General features: G+C 38.6%; 1 protein-coding gene across 1 annotated transcript in view; it reads right to left on the bottom strand.

The window, feature by feature from the left end:
- The window catches only part of mdga2a (MAM domain containing glycosylphosphatidylinositol anchor 2a), a 192,563-nt gene that overhangs the window by 54,959 nt on the left and 121,520 nt on the right, over window positions 1-16,084 (bottom strand). The window lies entirely within an intron of this gene.

The raw sequence follows: 16,084 nt of genomic DNA, 5'->3' as shown, positions 1-16,084 counted from the left end.
CACAGCACTTCTATTAATGTCCACTGAGAGTCATGCGTTCTTACATAGAGAGCTTAATGCACAGAATTCACACACCACATTACGCTTTTACTCTTCTATCTCATATGCTATATAAGCTATGAATATAAAAATTAATATACACACACGCATTCATTAATATATACAGTATATACACACATGCATTCTCTGATTTGTTCTCTGATTCATACATACATACGCATTGTCTGATTTGTTCTCTGATTCATACATACATACGCATTGTCAGATTTGAAACGAACGGGTTATACAGTAAAGTATGGATATTGATTATCTCCAAACAAGAGTCATGTATGAGTGAAATGTTATTCATAATGGTTACCCTGCAAAAACATCTTCCCAGAAGAATAGGCTTTGCCTTTTTCCTTGAAATGTTATCATCTGCTTGGTTATCTAGTATGTCTTCACTAGATGAATGGAACAGTATAGGCAATACAGAGATGCGGTCCAGTAATTCAGACTTTACTGTGTGCTACACAAAGTACCCCTACAGTATATCTCAAACACAGTGGCAATCATTTTGAGGCATGCTCATCTCAGTCCAATTTCCCATACTCACATAGAACAGCACATATTTTCCCATCTAAAAGTGCTGTAAGTCAAAAAGGAAAGCAAACTTACTCTGTATCAGACATAGACTAAATCTATGCTTCTAAAATCTAAGAACAAAAAATTAATTAACTAAAAGCATAAGCTTAAATGACTGAAATTCATTTGCTAGGCAAATGCTGCTTTTCTATGCATGTATTTCTTTACAAAACTGCACTTAATTATTTTACTCTTTTTTTTACTTTAGTTTTTAGTAAAATGCAAAAATTGTAATAATAAAAATAACTGTGTCCATGTTGGCCTGTACTGTAAATTGACTTTTATTTACACGTACTACATTACTATATGTTATACACCATGTTTACATAAACCAAAAACTCTATAAAAAAAAAGTGAGGTTACAACTGTAACCATGGTTCCCTAAAAAGGGGAACGAGACACTGCGTCTTGGGGAATGCTCTGGGGAACACCATCAGCGTGACTGGTGTCTGAGGCACGTATAAACACACTCCAATTTAATTGCGACTGCCCATGATGTCATAAGTGGAGAGCATGGAAGTATAAGAGTGCACCCGTAGCACACGTCGTCAACTTCTTTGTCTGACGGCGAAGTGCAGGCAGACGCAATGGCATGGCAATGAGACGCAGTGTCTCGTTCCCCTTCTCAGGGAACCATGGTTACAGTCCAAGACACTATGTCTGGAATTGACACTATGGGGAACACAATACCCACGTTACCATGGCAAGGGGATGCCTTTCTCACTAGGTGAGAATATGCACAAACATAGTGGGCATAACGCACCTTGTCTCAATGGATTACTTTGCTGGAGTCAGAGAGTCAACCCAGGTTGTGTCATAAGTAGACGTACACAAGCCGTGTAGTGGTAACATCCCTATACCAATGTCTCAACCAAGAATGAAATGTATTCTAGCTTCTATGCCTTTATAGCAAGGGAAGTCCCAGCCTCTAGAACCTTCCTCCCCTGTGGGCTACTGCAACCCTAAAGGCAGAGTTTTTACAGAAAACATGGCTAAGCTGCAACAGCGCTTTTCTCGTTTGACACAGCTCTCAAGGAATGCCTGCCACAGGGAGTTTTTAAACTATTGACTTAGACATACCACCACTCTGGGGAAATGCATGAGAGAGTCAAGCATAGGTGGAGCTTCTTACTGCTACTGCATCATAATGAGCACATCCAGCTTCCTCATGGAATCGATCACACTCCACCAGTAGCACTTAAAGAAGCGTCTCCTAAAGACAAAAGATTGATGACATGTACTACGGGCGCCTGCTAATACTTCCAGGTGCTTCGCTTAAGACATCATGAACTGTCACCAGCCGATGAAATTGGAATGTGTTTACACATGCTTCAGACACCGGTCATGCTGATGCCGTTCCTCATAGCATCGGTCCAAGGCGCAGTGTTGAGTTACAACAGTGTCTTAGCATGACATTAAACATATGAATTATTTCAGTTTCTGCACTGTCTATATGTCACTAGTTAAGTGAGTAAGTAAATTTGTGACACTGTACATGTGAGTCTTTGTACAAACAATCAGATGTTCTTGCCTCTTCTGAATCACAAGATTCTCTTTGGATCATTCTGTAATAATTCTGGTGGACATAATCTTGTTTAGCTTGTGCTTTAAAGCATAAATGCTTCAAAAGCAAAATGGATGCAAACGGAATAGTAAGGATTTTTCAAATTTATGTTAATGTCAGTTAATCAGTAAAAGTACTTTACTTTAGTCACAGGATGGCGTTGACACTGCGTTTCTGTGCTGCTCTCTGTGCGCGATCTTCGCGTGATGTGCGAGCTTCTGTCTGAGTGTTCGTTTGTCACAATATATCAGGCATTAGTTCAACATAATAATACACATTTGATGGTCGAAACTCGCTTTAATGTTCAAACTGGCAGGGCTTAAACCACATACAAATGACAAAGCTTTGTGAGGACGCAGGTGAAAGAGGTCTGCCTTCACTCAGGGCGTGCGCGTTGACAGAGACGCGGCTCTGTGTCACAGAAAAAAGCTGAGCACTGAACCGAATACATTTTCCGTATTGTTGTTTTTGAATAGTGCACAATCGCTTTAAATGTTAAAACTGGCAAGCCTTTAAACGCATGTACATGACAAACTTTATGAGCACAAAAGTGAAAGCGATCTGGCTTCGGGGCTTGTGCGCGCCTTCTCTGTGTGTGTGTGTGTGTGTGTGTGTCAGCGCGTAGGCTATAAGAACACCAATTAACTGACCTGTATATAAACTGTGTAAAACATGCAGTTACTATAGTGATTCTGGGCATCTATAAACACAGATAACCGTCCTGTATCTCTCTGTGTGCCTGCAAACTGCACTTGATGTGACTGACGGGGCGGAGTCACGTGAAAACCGAAATAACCGACATGGGAAAAATATGTCGGTTAGCGGTTCTTAATGTCGGTTTTGGTTATTTTTCGATTAATCGTACAGCCCTACTGTCACTCATGTCAGAAAGTTAGTAACTTTAGTAAATTATGGATCCGCGCTGACTCGAGACGCGAACCCTTTAGAACGATTCAGTCCGATTTGGTGAACTGATTCGGTTCACTAAAAAGAACCGGTTCAAAAGAATGATTTGGCGAACCGGACATCACTAATGTACCAGAGACGGAGAGATTGCTAACAAAGTTATTTAACTACTGAGTTATGAGAGCGCTGTCTGTCAGCGCAAGTTTATTGTGTTTGTATCTGAGAGTTCTGAATAAACACGAGTCCCAGTCACACCGAGTCCGTCTTCATCATTATTCTACCAACTTTGTAACACATGCAATGTACCATTAAAGCTGTCGAGATGAACGAGTTACGAGTAAGTGTTGATTATAGCATTATTTTTTAGATATGTTCCAATCATATGAAAAGCGTCAGTGACGCGCATTGAGTACACAGCGCAAACAAAGACACAACAGCAGTAATCGAATGTAATCCAGTTTATTGTGGGAATAGCTGCCTAGCCTAGCCGGATACGCTCACGCTTACCCCCCTTCTGCTTAATCTCGCCTCTGCTGTGGGCCAGATGCAGTACTGGGGGTCGGTGATGTTGAAGGCCGACCGGCCAGTGCAGCCCGAGCTTCGGCGTGCGTGAGGTTTATCTCTAAAGAGATGTGAGTCTGCTGATGTTGAGCAGAAACGACTGTATGCACATTTTAGAACAGATAGACGCGATGAGGACGTACCAAAAACACTGACTAACAAGATAGAAAACACGAAAACACCGTTCTGTCGGGAGAGAGAAGCCGCAGTGTGTGCACGAATAATAAATAATTAGCTACACATAAGAAATCACTGATCACAGATCAGAAGGAACTGAAAAAAGACTTCTGTTTTCATTTGTACATCCAAACACTGAGAAACTGCCAGCGTTCACTCGTTCACAAGCCATGATCTCTTGAGCGCCTGCTTGGGCGTGCCAGATTCTCTGGGCGGAGGAAAGGGAGGTAACCGTTCCTGTTTGGACGTCAACACAGGAGACTTCAGGATTGGCTAGTCTGGCCTGTCATTTTCTCAAAGGCAGAGAAAGACAGCCAGAACTCGATTTACACTGATCAACATTTCTATCCACTTGGGAACAATATTCAGGCTAGGGGAACTCATATTAATGTTGAAAAACCTAATAAAATGAAAATTTCATGCCATGGGGCCTTTAAATAAATAATAATAAAAAAGAAAAGATGAGAAAAATGTGAATTTTCTCTTTTTCTGTAGTAGTCACAGTCAAAATAAATAAATAAATAAATAAACACAGTTCCATGCTTTGTGAGTTTTTTCGGGAACAGGGCTCCAGACTGCGACCAAATAGTCGCACTTTGCGACTAAAATTTGAGCGTGTGCGTCCAGTAAATTTGCCTGCTGTCGGTACTGGAGAAATTAAGAAAATACACTTACTATTTATAATTGATAGACGTTATATATGGCAAATTCTATCTTTGCCAGCCGTTTCTATATGAGATAATATTAAACCATTTGTCCGTGATGTATTTTTGCTATTCGCAATCCAGAAGAGAGAAGAAAGCGAGCGAGCTCTCACGTGGAGCTACAGCGAACACAACACGTCAGTCAGCTTAATGAGTGACGATGGCCAAGAGAACTAAACAAAAGTTTAGTCTGCTTAAACTTTAGGGATGTGTTGTGATATTAATCTAATTTTATTTTCGATTTCGGCTTCCAAGAATGATAAAAAGATGATATGAGGTAAAACTATTCCTATAGCCATGTTCCGTCGAGCATGACATCCGTCAGAATCAGTGATTGTTGTCAACTGAAGTCTCTACTGTTGCTAAACTGCGAGATGTGTTTGATAATAAAGAGCTATTAAATGCACAATAATCCGTGCAAGAGACGCTGTTTCCAACTTCAAGACGGTTTATGTGTGTGTGCTGCGAAATGGACCGACTTGCACTTTATATTTTAGGTTTCGTGTGCCCTTGCGTCTAAACCATCAAATAAACAACAAATAGCCTGTGTCAAAATGACCGGGTTGGACAGTAGTTACTTTAACAGTTTACATCTTAAATGAGCGTAAAGAGTTTGGAGAAATAGGAGAATATGATCTTATTAGTTCTGCATTCGGTCTTAAAGGGGCAGCGTCTTAGCGTCTAAGCGTCTAAAAGGCAAATAGGAAATATTCACATCTCTTAAATGAATAACTTTAGCTTTTATAAGCATTAATCTATCAATTTATACAGTGAAAACTATCCAGTGTTATTTTACACTTCTTTACTTTATTATATTTCTTTGTAGGTTTGTTCTTTCTAAGTAATATTGATGTTAGCAGACCTTCCGAATGCCTGCACACTGGTCCCTTTACAAATAGACGTTTTATATTTTTGTTCTAACATTGCTGTTTCTTTTGCTATAGATTTTTTACTTTTCAGATTATAAAGCCATGTTAATTATGTTCTTAATTATGTTTTTTTTCCCCATAAAAAAACAACAACAGTATAATAAAAAGAACCGATAAGAATACGGTTAAAGTACCGGTAAGAGTAGTAATACCGTTAAAACCTTAACGATACCCATCCCTATTAGTAATACAGTGGAAATTAGTAGATTTGGTTAGCATGTTGTTTTACGGTGTGTGCCCCTAAATTTTCTGGTTGTGCCCCTAAAATTTTCAGTTGGGGGCCACTGTGCTCCTAGTGAAAAAAGTTAGTCTGGAGCCCTGGGGAATGAGAGAAAGAACGAAAAAGAGAGCGGATGACTGGAGTATGTTTTATGAAATAACAAGAACAGGCTTTAGCAATTATGTCATTTAGAGAAAAGCTTTCTAAAAACAGTGGTTTGTTCACTTTGTTTCCCCACTCCAAATGACAAACATGTGGAGGCCCCACGCTGTGAGTGGATTACATTCTGCGCAATACAATATCTCTTACAGCCGAGGTCAACAGTTCAGTATCCACAACGACTTTATTCAGGCAATGATGCGAGCCCGAGCCTACCGCATTTTGTCATTCTGAATTTCACGGCTGAGTTTCCCAAACTGAACCAATTCCTGCTGACATGTTGCCAATGGATGAGGGTTTGATAGACTAGTCATGGCGGTTATCCCACACTCGCGCTGTCAGACAGGTGACGGCGAGCAACAGTGTGTATTTGCAAATCGATTTTCAGCAATATGGGGAGAACAGGAAAAGACGTTTGCTGAAATGGAATCAATTGTGTATGCAAGTGGAAAGAAAAAGATGGATAAACGACTTGCTGAAACACTGCAACAGGAGGTGAAGCACAGTCCCAAAATAGCTAATAAATGTACTGTACATTGCACACTATGGTATAGCACACTGAATGTGTAGACATTTTAATAACAGCTGTGTATCATATTGACTCGCTGCATTGGTAACAAGCTGTAATTTTGTAAAGGCTTTGTGTTTCTCAGCAATATACTGTATGGCTGCAACATGTCTGAAGTCTACATGCATTGAGTTTGCATTTAGGTTCAGTTGAAACACGCCCCATAATCACAGCCCAATGGAGCAGTATCAGACTCATATCCTGACTAGAATTGAGTATCACGACGTCAGGCTATCTAATCTGGTAAATATAAGTAAAACATCGGATTCTGAATGAGTTTTCATTTTATTTTATTTATGGAGTTTATCCATTGTAAATGGATTAGATTATAAAAAGTGTGTGTTACAAAACAGAATGGAGCCCAAATATTTAATAAATTATGTTATTATTGTTATATATTACAATTATTATACAAAAAAAAAAAAACCTAAAACCCCTGTTTGGCTATTGGTGAACATTATCCAGTAGTCTATGTCAGGGGTTTTCAAACTTTATTATGCCAAGGACCCCAAATATGATGAACCTTTTATGAGGGACCCCCTTCCTAAAATCCATGTATTTTTATGTATGAAAAAACATTTAAACTGTTAAATAGTAGGAGTGGCATTATAAATACAACATATTGTTTCCAAACTTAAATCAGCTATACTTAATGTTGGATGTATAAACCTGAAGAAGAACATTTTCAATTAAAAATTATGTATGTAAGCAGCTTATGTACTGCGTTAAGAACCCCAGTGAGCAAGATAAAGGGGACTAGAGTGAGAAAAACATACTAGAAAGATACAAAGCAAACATATATAATTCTGGAAAGTGTATACGGCAAGAAAGGAGAGAAACATTTAGAAATGAAACTTTTAGAAAATGTTTGGTAGACTTTAACCATTTTTGCTTCGTCTTTTTATTCTCCGAAATTTTCTGGGGACCCCTTAGAACCTTCTGGAGGACCCCTGGGGGTCCCCGGACCCCAGTTTGAAAACCCCTGGTCTATGTGGCCTAAGTAACAGCAGAAAGGGAAAGTCGTTTCGGAGTAAGCCATTTAGTTTTGATTAAATATTAATCAAAATACTTTTTCTGAATACCATCCACTGTTGAATCATTACAATAAGACAAGGAATGTGCATTAAGTAAGTAAATAGAGCCAATGTTGATTTCATGTTCAAACAAACATGGTTTTAAGAATGGATTGCTACATTTCTAATTTATCATATGAGGTAAATATTTTTAAACCATTCACTGAACTTAATACCAAATACAAACTCAAGCCAAACGAAGCATTTGAATCAGTTGTGTTGACTTCTGCATCATTATTAAGGGTCTTAATTGCAAACAGATGACAACACTTTACCGCGAAGACGTTATGACTGTTTAGCTGCACAAAAACATTTTGTTTCTGACCTGTGCGGGAAATTGTTGTGCAACACACAATTACATGACATAACATGACAACAGGCTTGTGTATAGATGAGAGTGTTAAAACCTATTAATTAACAAGTCCTCGAGGAACCCTCTTTATAAATTTGTGTCCAATATTAACTAAAGCAATAATGTCGTTTTTTTGTTCTATTTTGGTGAATTTCTTAGGGGACTAAAAGCTGGGTTTGATGCATGAATGGTGATAGTACTTTGAATTGCACTCAGGACTTTTGCATGAGCATAGCCTCTTTTTCATAAATTAATACTATTGGGAATAAATTAGTTTGCTGCTAATTAGGCTGGCAGCCAGTTTCGAATGCCATGCTAAGCGAACATCGAGCATGGAACACTGGCACTGTGTCATCCGAGGAGAGGAATTTTCCTCTATTCTCCAGCGCTTATCCCAGTTCCACACCACTAATCAGGATGCCAATTTTATCCCCTCATAACGAGGATCCACACTGCTCTTATATTCCACATCAGAATCCCTATTTGCATATGAGCCGTCCCAGTGTTTTGTGACTTTGAATAAGTATCTGTCGTCCAAAAAAAAACCTCTTGTAGCAGCTTCTTAAAGCATACATCAGTTCTACTTAGACCTCGTCCAAGTTGCAATTACTTATCACTGGGCCCAGATGGAATCTGTGGGCTTTTATTGCATTTTCTGCACTTATTTTAGGAAAACTCATCTAAATGGATTTAAACATGGTAAAATGAGTAGAAAATGTTATAAAATTAGCCAAACTGTTTAATAAATAAACATGCAGTGTTAGGCAAGCTACTCAAAATAAAGCACTACATATAACATTAAATAAATGGAAAAAGAAGCTTGCTACCTTGAAGCTATATAAAGTATAGGCTATAGGGTAAACTAAAGGCAAATGTGTTTTTCACTACTCCAATAGTGTATTATTGCAGAAAAAATATGTTTTTATTGAACATAGATGGAGCAACAGATTTTTTTGTGAAAAAAAGAAAAAATCATAAAAGTGGTTTGTTTTGGAGTCATGGATTGGTCATGAATTGAGAAATCAACTTTCCCTTGAGCTTTCGATATATAAAAGGTCATGGTAATATAATAATATCCTGTAAGTTTCAGAGCTGAAAACTTCCTTGTTAGTAAAAGAAAAGCTTTTATTTTTTTTAAAGCCCAGCAAACGATCGATTTCAGAATGTGCCAGGCTGTGACGTCAGAGTGTAGTGAAGCACCGCCTCTGCAGAAGAAGATCAACGCCTACATTATCACTGCCTGTTTAGCCCCACCCACCGATTCGCGCATGTAACACAGGCCTAGAGTTAAACCAGATCCAGCTACCAAGCAATAAACATGCCGTTGAGGATTAGAATTATTGTGCAGTGCCTGGGCTCGACAGTAATGCAACATGTAAGTAACTGTGTTCATGCCTGATCTGAAATATAATGATTCATGTACAGTCAGATGTTCTTTGTCTGTGTGCCAGTAAATCAGACATGTGACTAAACGTCAACTTGCGTTGTTTCTCTTAGTAGGATGAAAATAATCTGTTATTTAACGGTGATTAAATTCTATAAAGAAAGCGATCAAAGAAAGCTCCCTTTGCAATCGTTGGAGCAGTGCACGCTGGAGCTGTCAATCAAACTGCGAGAGTTTATCAGTGACTCCGGTTTTATTCAAGGAATCTCTTAAAGGAACACTCCACTTTTTTTGAAAATAGGCTCATTTTACAAGTCCCCTAGAGTTAAATAGTTGAGTTTTACCGTTTTTGAATCCATTCAGCCAAACTTTGTATCTGGCGGTCGCACTTTTAGCATAGCTTAGCATACATCATTGATTCTAAACAGTCCATTAGCATCTCATTCAAAAAATGATCAAAGACACTTTCAATATTTTTCCTATTTAAAACTTGACTCTTCAACAGTTACATCGTGTGCTAAGACCAACTGAAAATGAAAAGTTGCGATTTTCTAAACCTATATGGCTAGGAACTACTTTCTCATTCCTGCGTAATAGTCGCGGATCTTCACGGCCGTACCATGGCTGCAGCAGCGCAATGATATTACAGCACCTGAAAGTAGCCCCCAGCTAGGTAACTTTCAATGTGACCGGCACTAAGTTCGTGTAGTTGCAGAGAAAGTTTCAGGCTTGCAGCCAACAAATTGTGTTGTGGATTTACCTGTGTGATTAGCCATGGTTCTGTGTGTTGTAAAGTGCTTCGTTGAAGCAACGAAGCAATGAAGCAAGGGTGAGGAGTTACATTCAAGCTATTTCAAGGTATGAATACATTTTTTAAAATACAAAATGTTTAAATATGTAATTTTGGTGATCAAATATGAGTTTTAAGGCATACAATTATTGACTTCAGGGGGACTTTAAATAAATGAATACATTTACTCTGCAAGATTGCTCAAATTGATCAAAAGTGACAATACAGACATCTATAATGTTACAAAATATTTCTAGTTCAAATAAATGCGTTTTTTTAACTTTGTCATCGCAGGGGAAAAAAACCCATATGTATGTATATACTCTATAAGAATAACAATGCTATGAGCTCACTAATATCTTGACTATTTCAGCGATACTCATCACTGGAGCGGATGATGTGTAGATCATAGATACGCTCATTCTTATTCTATGAGAAAATGCTGCAGTGAAGAATCCTCGCGAGAACTTTTTTCTACCCTGCTGCTTTGAGAATGAGAAGAGGATAAGGTGGGTTGTTACTGTCAGGGTTTAACTGCAATTATCCCTTCATTAAAATATATTAGATCATTAATAATCAGTCAGCCTTGCCACATTTAGATACAATTAAAACTTACTTCAGTCCAAGGTGTTGGGAGTGCAAGGTGCATGGCAGTCATATTCATCATGTCTGCTTAACTAACATGACGATATGTGAATCCATCATCAAAATCTAATCTTGAGGCAGAATTAACAGTCACACCACCTCCTCTCTGATAACCCCCCCCCTTCATTTTACAAATGCTCCAGCAACTGCAAGCCATGCGTTTTATGAGACCGAGAAACTTGTAGTGTTGAAGAAATGTCACGTCCTAATGAGAGAGGCTCAGCTGCCGGTGAAAACACTCCTGAGAAAATGACAATATGAGTTCAATTGACACCCTCCCTTTCTGTTATCATTTCTCCCTTCCTTTCTGTTATCGTTGCTTCCATCAAACGTATGTGAGCAAAGACCAGAGTGCCAATTGACCTTTACAGTCTGTGGCTGTTCGCCTCCTCCTAAATTTGTATGTGATGAGGTTCCGATTCTGGTCACAGTCATTGGTTTTGTGGCAATCATTGTCTGTCTTGCATGAATCAGCGTGTGCTTAATTATGGATGGGTAGTTTTTTGCCGGTACATGCTCTGAAAATGAATTCAATTAACCCCTTGACTGGCGAACATTGGCGATGTTGTGTGGAAGGTGGGGCATCCGTGTCGACACTCGACAAGTGACAGGAGATAATTGGTTTCAAGTGCATTAAAAATGCTCCAGTTATCCTGGCATTTGGTCTGGACACTAGATATTTGCCTCACTTTTTGAAACGTCACACCTCTGCTTCCAGTTATTTTCTGTGTCCATTATAAAAAAATGTAGTTATTTCTGGACAGAACATTGAATTGCGCGTAATTGCATCAGACACAGATTGAACAAAGGGACAGCCATATTACAGCATACCTTGACACTATGACAGTGGACAGAGAAAATTCCCATATTGGCACTGGAAATGTGGTCATTTTTTTGCCAAATTTTTTTTTTGAGATAGAGACAGTAAAATAGAGGGAAGAGAATTATTGGGGAAAGAGGGCAAGATTGAGATCATGAACATAAGAGGCCAGTTAGTGTGGGTGCAAACTTTTTGGCAATGATTCGAGAAGGTGGGTGTATTTTGATTCATGATTTATTTACCGGTCATTGTGCCAAACAAATGAACAAATAAATTGGGCTGCTCAAATAAACAGAAATGTTCTGATAGTAAAAAAAAAAAAAAAAAAGATTATTTATGGCTCAGGTCATTATAAAATAAAATAAACTATTATAAGTGCAACTTTATTTCTCACAAATGCAGCTTTATATCTCCCTCACAATATGATATTTATTTAGCAATTGCGGCTATTTTTCAATGTGATGAGAAATAAAAATTGCAAACTCCAAATGAATGTCTGTCTCTGCCAAACATAACGCGAATCTGACACGCTGTCTGCCACGCGCATCTTGTTTTCTCACAACTCTTTAAGTTCATTTAAGATGTTATTTAACTAATTTAAGACTGATAAGAATTCTCGATAGAATGGGAATCTTGGCATAATTCTGTGTGTTATTGCTTGTTCAAGTGCGGAAGAGAACTTGATACTGGCGCGTGTCTTTCTGTGCGACGTGTGTGTGTGTCACATAGACAGGACATTCACAGATAGCACGTTCTCTTTTGCCTTGTCGCCCTTGAATGGGTTAAAAGCATTTGCTTATAAGAGCATGATCATATAATGTAACTGTCATGGGTGTTTGCAGGAATACTGATGAAGACAATGAGTACGGTTCAAATACACAAAGTATTTGGCAAGCAAACTGGCAGGAACAAACGCAAATAATATAACTATGACCGGACAAGGAGGGCAGGGAGAAGTAACAACTTAAGAGTGAACACAAACGAGGATAATTGCTTAAACACAGCGGACACACATGAACTAATAATGACGGTAACCATGGCGATACAGTATATATATTAGTGTTGTCAAAATTAGTGTGTTAACGCTATATATATATATATATGTATATATATATATGTATATATATATATATATATATATATATGTATATATATATATATATATATATATATATATATATATATATATATATATATATATATACTGTATATATGTATGTACTGTATGTATGTATATACAGTATATACAGTGTGGAAACTAAGTATTTGAACACCCTGCTATTTTGCAAGGGTCTGAAATTGTCATCGTAGGTGCATGTCCACTGTGAGAGACATAATCTTAAAAAAAAAATCCAGAAATCACAATAAATTATTTTTTAAACTATTTATTTGTATGATACAGCTGCAAATAAGTATTTGAACACCTATCTATCGGCTAGAATTCTGACCCTCAAAGACCTGTTAGTCTGCCTTTAAAATGTCCACCTCCACTCCATTTATTATCCTAAATTAGATGCACCTGTTTGAGTTCGTTAGCTGCATAAAGACACCTGTCCACCCCATACAATCAGTAAGAATCCAACTACTAACATGGCCAAGACCAAAGAGCTGTCCAAAGACACTAGAGACAAAATTGTACACCTCCACAAGGCTGGAAAGGGCTACGAGGAAATTGCCAAGCAGCTTGGTGAAAAATGGTCCACTGTTGGAGCAATCATTAGAAAATGGAAGAAGCTAAACATGACTGTCAATCTCCCTCGGACTGGGGCTCACCTCGTGGGGTCTCAATGATCCTAAGAAAGGTGAGAAATCAGCCCAGAACTACACAGGAGGAGCTGGTCAATGACCTGAAAAGAGCTGGGACCACCGTTTCCAAGGTTACTGTTGGTAATACACTAAGACGTCACGGTTTGAAATCATGCATGGCACGGAAGGTTCCCCTGCTTAAACCAGCACATATCCAGGCCCGTCTTAAGTTTGCCAATGACCATTTGGATGATCCAGAGGAGTCATGGGTGAAAGTCATGTAGTCAGATGAGACCAAAATAGAACTTTTTGGTCATAATTCCACTAAACGTGTTTGGAGGAAGAAGAATGATGAGTACCATCCCAAAAACACCATCCCTACTGTGAAGCATGGGGGTGGTAGCATCATGCTTCGGGGGTGTTTTTCTGCACATGGGACAGGGCAACTGCACTGTATTAAGGAGAGGATGACCGGGGCCATGTATTGTGAGATTTTGGGGAACAACCTCCTTCCCTCAGTTAGAGCATTGAAGATGGGTTGAGGCTGGGTCTTCCAACATGACAATGACCCGAAGCACACAGCCAGGATGACCAAGGAGTGGCTCTGTAAGAAGCATATCAAGGTTCTGGCGTGGCCTAGCCAGTCTCCAGACCTAAACCCAATAGAGAATCTTTGGAGGGAGCTCAAACTCCGTGTTTCTCAGCGACAGGCCAGAAACCTGACTGATCTAGAGAAGATCTGTGTGGAGGAGTGGGCCAAAATCCCTCCTGCAGTGTGTGCAAACCTGGTGAAAAACTATGGGAAACGTTTGACCTCTGTAATTGCAAACAAAGGCTACTGTACCAAATATTAACATTGATTTTCTCAGGTGTTCAAATACTTATTTGCAGCTGTATCATACAAATAAATAGTTAAAAAATCATACATTGTGATTTCTGGATTTTTTTTTTTTTTGATTATGTCTCTCACAGTGGACATGCACGATGACAATTTCAGACCCCTCCATGATTTCTAAGTGGGAGAACTTTCAAAATAGCAGGGTGTTCAAATACTTATTTTCCTCACTGTATATCAACAATAGCCCAGATGAGCGGAGATTTTATCTGCAAACCGGGACTCAGGTGCATGTTCAAATTATGGTCCTTTTCTCTTCAGATGTCCTCATGCGGTTCAATTCCAACCTAGCGTTACATCAGAGCAAAAGTTCAAGGTCACTGGCAGTCAACCCGAGCACTGGAGCGAGTCGCGAGTTGTGGTTTTTGAGGAGCAATTAAACTGAATGCTAACAGAAGGCCGAGAGCTATGTATGCGGAAAGGATGATGCTGGGGTCATCTTGGTTATCATTGGAGCCACGAGCAGAGATTTCTATAAGGATCAAACCCATCCTTCATGATGAAAAGTTGATGCAAAGTTATATCGCAACTTTATGAGTGGTTGAATGACTGTCACTATAATAAAGAAATGTCACATCCATACAGTCGTCACATAACAAATAGATCTGCAAAGCTATTCACAAGCACTTCATTTCACAATGAATAGTCCCATTATAAATGTGCATGCAAAAGTGTCATGATTGACTCACTGGAACCCTGAATGATAGAATAGGTAAAGAGAGCTGAGAACATAAAAGAAGTCTTTAAAAAATAAAGGGGAAAAAAAAACATTTAAACAAAAGTACAACCTACTGAACAACTGTATATCCTTCACAGTCTTATCTATATATAAACAAAAAGGATAGTCTGATAGCCATGGCACAGTACAAGTTTCAGGCTAGATGTCTCTTGTATTATTGGGGCAGTGCTGTGTTATCATTACATATTATATTCAATCAATCATGTATCTATCTATATCTATATATCTGAAATCAATAAATAAAGAAAATGACACATATCATATTTCACAGCTTTGGGTGAAAATATGAACATAAATCAATAAGAGATTTACTATGCGAAATGTATAAATAATAATGTTTATATAATCTATTACTATTATACATGTACACAAAGGTACATCAGCTGGCAAACCATTATGGGGTCTATCATGTGGAGGGGAGTTTGGTCAAACTATGGCAGTGATACAGCGAATAGCTGTGCTAAATCAAAGACCACAGCCATTTCTATGTGCACTTCATCCATGAAAACTTAAGTCCCCTGGCTACCATGTCAGAAGCTGCAATTCAAAATAAATTTCATTTGCCATGGCAGCAAATTCAGCAGCTTTTAGATCTTGTTGATCACGCTCTTTCTTTCTTTTTTCGTTCTTTTACATTTAAAAGAAGACCCAACAAAATTGACTTCACGTAAGTATTCCTTTTGAACCACATATGTAATTTGTCATATTTTCTTGTCTCCTCCACTATGATTACAAATGAAATTTGTATATGCAAGTCAGATCTCAAACCAAAGTACAGTGCACAGCATAAATGAGTACCCACCCCAATCAAACAAACTATGTATTTTCTTAAAGGGGTGGTAAAACATGATTTCAATTTTCTAACTTTAGCTAGCGTGTAATGTTGCTGTTTGAGCATAAACAACATCTGCAAAGTTACAACGTTCAAAGTTTAAAGCAAAGGGAGGTATTTGCTTTTAAAGAAATCAATTTCTAAGGACTACAGCAAACGGCCAGTAGGGACTACAGACATTCCTCCAGGGTCTCTGACATCACCAGCCCCAATATTTACATAAACCCCTCCTCCGAGAATATTTAAGGGGGGCGAGGCCATTTTGTATTGCTGTGGGGAAGAGTTGTTGTGGTATAGTTAGTAGGCTGGAGTGTTGTTGCCGCAATGCCAACGAAACACTGCTATTTTCATCCGGATTGCACGTCCACTTTGTTCAGCCTTCCAAGGGACTGGGGT

Source organism: Gobio gobio (genome assembly GCF_949357685.1).
Source record: "Gobio gobio genome assembly, chromosome: 13".
NCBI classification, from domain to species: Eukaryota; Metazoa; Chordata; class Actinopteri; order Cypriniformes; family Gobionidae; genus Gobio; species Gobio gobio.
The sequence above is the reverse complement of the archived record's forward strand: the minus strand, read 5'-3'. Positions and strand labels throughout refer to the sequence as shown.